Source organism: Scylla paramamosain, unplaced genomic scaffold, assembly GCF_035594125.1.
Source record: "Scylla paramamosain isolate STU-SP2022 unplaced genomic scaffold, ASM3559412v1 Contig8, whole genome shotgun sequence".
In the NCBI taxonomy this organism is placed as follows: domain Eukaryota; kingdom Metazoa; phylum Arthropoda; class Malacostraca; order Decapoda; family Portunidae; genus Scylla; species Scylla paramamosain.
This window is the reverse complement of record NW_026973673.1, coordinates 1,435,565-1,440,000: the sequence shown is the minus strand read 5'-3', so window position 1 is coordinate 1,440,000 and position 4,436 is coordinate 1,435,565. Positions and strand designations below refer to the sequence as shown.

At 41.8% G+C, this 4,436-nt stretch overlaps 1 long non-coding RNA gene across 9 annotated transcripts in view; it reads right to left on the bottom strand.

Moving 5' to 3' along the window:
• The window catches only part of LOC135096842 (uncharacterized), a 90,038-nt gene extending 87,759 nt beyond the window's left edge, over positions 1–2,279 (bottom strand). For 4 of the 9 annotated variants that reach the window (XR_010265105.1, XR_010265098.1, XR_010265102.1 and 1 more), the window contains exon 1: positions 1,955–1,969. This is a non-coding gene — a long non-coding RNA (uncharacterized LOC135096842). Of the gene's footprint in view, positions 1–1,954 lie in introns of all 9 variants that reach the window. The other 5 variants (XR_010265099.1, XR_010265101.1, XR_010265107.1 and 2 more) reach the window with 5 other exon arrangements.
• Between the last annotated feature and the right edge of the window lie 2,157 nt (positions 2,280–4,436).

The window sequence follows — 4,436 nt, the reverse complement described above, 5'->3', positions numbered from 1 at the left end:
CTCTCCATCACACTCTCCTCTCCTGCTGCCACTGTTTGCTGTCTCGCTAATAATTCTGTCTTCCCCTCGACCCTCTTCCTTCTACAAGTGTTCTCTTCAGACTTTAAACAGCTTTCTTCGTCTCTCTCTCTCTCTCTCTCTCTCTCTCTCTCTCCTCTCTCTCTCTCTCTCTCTCTCTCTCTCTCTCTCTCTTACATTAGTTAATCAGTCAGCCAATCATTCATTCATTCAGTCAGTCAGCCAGCCAGCCAGCCACTCAACCAGTCAACAGGTAAATTAACAAGTTGAAAGGGACAAAAAGTAATCGAGTTTTTGTAATGAATTCCACTCATTGAAGAAATAAAAGTTGAAAAAGTTGCTTCCTTTCGTATCTAGAAACAAGAGATTGCATTAGAGATGAAAGGAAGACACGTGTAGAGAGAGAGAGAGAGAGAGAGAGAGAGAGAGAGAGAGGAGAGAGAGAGAGAGAGAGAGAGAGAGAGAAGAGAGAGAGAGAGAGAGGTGGCAGGTAAGGTTACGTTGGGTAAGGTCAGGTAAGGTCAGGTCAGGTCAGGTTAGTTTAGGTCAAGTCAGGTTAGATTAGGAAATGTAAAGTCAGGTAAGGGTTGGATATAAAAGAATAGGATATGATATGATAGGTTAGGTTAGGTTAGGTTAGGTAGGTTAATAAATGTAAGGTTAGGCAAGGTTAGGTTAGGTTAGGTTAGGTTACGTAAGGTAGGTTTAATAAAGGCAAGGCAAGGCAAGGCAAGGCAAGGTAAAAGTAAAGTAATGTAAAGTTAGATTAGAATAGATTAGGTTAAGGCAGGCTTCAGCTGGGTCGCTAGATTTATTTACTCGAGAGCTCGTTTTCTTCCAGCATGAATGATTGAAGTGGCTCCGCTCGCCTTCGTCTGGCTTCGCTTTGCTTGGTGCTCTGTGTGTGTGTGTGTGTGTGTGTGCTAGGCGATCGAAAGTGTGGTTAGGTTAGGTTGTTCCCCCTCTCCATGTTAAGCGATCGAATGAGTGAGTGAGTGAGTGAGTGATTAGGTTAGGGTTGATGTTTAGTGATGGGACTTTTTTTTTTTTTTAATGCATAATAACACACACACACACACACACACACACACACACACCACACACACACACACACCAGAACACAAGAAAATAATGCAACCTCTAAAAAGCTATCAGATTAAAAACTTACGACAATTTAGCTATATATATATATATATATATATATATATATTATATATATATATATATATATATATATATATATATATATATATATATATATATATAATATAAGAGCAGTGGTTGTTAGGACATGAAAAACTTCAAACGCCCAGTGATTAATAAAACAAACTTCATCTGAACAAATCGTCAAAAGTGTGGCTTGAAAACATCCGTAGCATCACTGAACTAACGATAATACCAACATGGAAAACCTCAATTGCTAAGAAATAAGCAAAGATTGTGATGGGCAGGGAAAGAAAGGGAAAGATTATGAGTAATCTGAGACGCTGTAGCCTAGTGGTTCCTCTGTGCGCAGATAAAACAACAACAACAACAACAACAACAACAACAACAACAACATCAACTAAACACTTGCACCAAACAGTGACACTATTAAGATGAACATGAACAAGGAGACCACTTGAAATGTTGAAGCCAAGAGAAGGTTGACAAGTGGTGATTGGAGACGCTGCATCCTGTTTCCTACTAGTTTCTCAATGCACAAATAATAAACAACGACTGAACAGATACGCAGAACACAGGGTGATCAGAAACACTGCAGCTTATTACCTTCCTTACTTCCTCTATGCGCAAGTAACAAGCAAGTCATGACTGAACAAATACGCAAATTATGGGTTGGCCAAAAACACGGCAGGCTGTTAACCTTTCAGTTCCTCTATGCACAAATAATAAATAAACAAAACACATGCACACAAAATAGTGACTAGTACATTACCAACATCGACAGGAAGACACGGGGAAGAGCAGGGAGGGAATATGACGCCTTCAAGGTGACTGACAGGCGATTCCAACACCCCGCGGCTCTCCACGGCACAGTCCTGCACCGCCGCCTCGCAGTTCTCACGACCACTGCACACAGTAATGTTACGGAGGCACAATTACCGGGGAAACTAACACACGGGCCGTCACCTTTACGTCACCACGAGATAATGGAGAGGCGACCAAAACTGAATGAGTATCTCAGTTCGTTCAGAAGTTTACAGCACACGGTATTGCTACGGACGCACAAGTCCTAAGGAAACTAGTACGCGGCCGCCCGCTGTCTTGACGTAACCACGCGGCAGTGGCGAGGCGAGCAGGACTAAGGCGGCTGAGAGTTACAGATTCAGTGTCTCAGTTCGGAGGTTCGTTGTTTCGAGTATTCTTCACGCAGCTGAGCCAAATGTCCACGGTCTGACAGTGCGGGAAATATCTATACCATTCTTTAGTGTGCAGGAGAATAAATGAATCAAGGATCAGATGTAATTATAAGGTCTCCAGGGGACGTACTTATATTCAATGGGCTTTATTTTCACGTGAGACTAACCCGCGCTGACTCGAGTCTTACACTGAACCGTTACGTTGCCAGATTCGCCACGGAACATAAATCCAAGACGTGTGTGTGTGTGTGTGTGTGTGTGAGAGAGAGAGAGAGAGAGAGAGAGAGAGAGAGAGGAGAGAGAGACTACCTATTCTAGCAATCTCTCCTGGTGGCCAATAAGGGTAACACATGGAAGCTACACCCCGCTATCCCTTTCCACCTCACCTCACACCACTACTTTCTCTCTCCCTTCCTGTTCCATCCCCCCCACCCACCTCTACCCACCTGCCCCTCATACTCCCTGCCAACTAACTACCGCACCAAGAATTCACTGATACGCATAATTATGACATACTGTAATCACTTCAAACACTTTGGGTGAGAAAAGCAATACGATAAAATAATTAAAGAGACAGATAAACAGATAATAATGACATACCTACCCTTGTTAACTCTTCATTCATCACCTTCAAATCACATATGAAAAGACAGAAATAAGAAATAATCGATTCAGAGCAAAGGAAATCCCGTAGATACATTAAGACTGAAACAAACTTGATAATATTCTTTCCCTGCCTCTCAACTACGAGTCTTAACAACACAGTCGCTTTGCTCTCCCCAACGACTATTTTCCAAGACCACAGAGATGATAAGCCGTGTTCCCAAGAGTCCTTCCTCTGTTAATTATGTGTAAATCTTGTTAGTCTGTCACTGGAACCGTAAAAAACACCCTTGAAAACCTGAGTAACTTTAACTATAGCCCTTTGAAAGTAGTGTAGGTGAGATGAAGCGTTTCAGATTACGGTCCTTACTTCCCTACAACCTCTCACACTTGTCTTGTTATTGAATCACTAATAGCACCATCCTGTCGTTAAGTTGTTATGTCATGCTTCACACCTTTCCTTCACTGAGGGGCACAGGTGAGCTCATTACACCCAAGCGTACGTCTGCAATACGTCAAATTGAACCAGGTGTCTTTGTGTTTTCTTTCTGTGTGCTTGTTGCTCTCTCTCTCTCTCTCTCTCTCTCTCTCTCTCTCTCTCCTCTCTCTCTCTCTCTCTCTCTCTCTCTCTCTCTCTCATTATTTTTACTTTTAATAAAATGCCCTGGAGGTGTGTGTGTGTCTCTCTCTCTCTCTCTCTCTCTCTCTCTCTCTCTCTCTCTCTCTCTCTCCTCTCTCTCTCTCTCTCTCTCTCTCTCTCTCTTCAACCACAAAGAAAGCAACATTAAAGAGAGGATATGTACCATTCTCTCTCTCTCTCTCTCTCTCTCTCTCTCCTCTCTCTCTCTCTCTCTCTCTCTCTCTATCTATCTATCTATCTATCTATCTCTCTCTCTCTCAGCGTTTGGTTGGATGGGTCGTAGTAGCGGAGGCCAAAATACGGTGTTTGTACGAGGTTAAGATGAGAGAAAACGGTTTTCAGCAAGTCCTGTCCGGTCGTGGTATCCTGAGAGAGAGAACGGGAAGTTAATATAGAGTAGGTATCCTTATATTTTTAGCCTTGTTCTATATAGATGCGGAAGAAATTTTCCGTTTTAATATATTTGTGATAGGATCTAATTTTTTTTTTTGTTTTTTCTTTTCTTGTTAAATTGCCTAGTTTTTATGGGAAGTAAAGGTCTTGTCGTAATGTCGATGTTTTGGAGTTTTGTGTCAGTAGGCTAAAATAGATTAGGCATATTTGGGTTTCTATTGCTCTTGTATATAGATACTAATTCTTTTTTACATGTTCTGGTGTGTGTTTGATACGGTTTTAATTGTAATGGTTTTTGCATGATTTAGTGTTTAGTTGTGGCGGGAAGTTTGAGTTTTGTTACAATGTGGATATTTTGGCGTGTTTTGGTTTGTGTGTTCGAGGAACCTAGGCTAGGATAGAGTAGCATCCTTATGATTTTA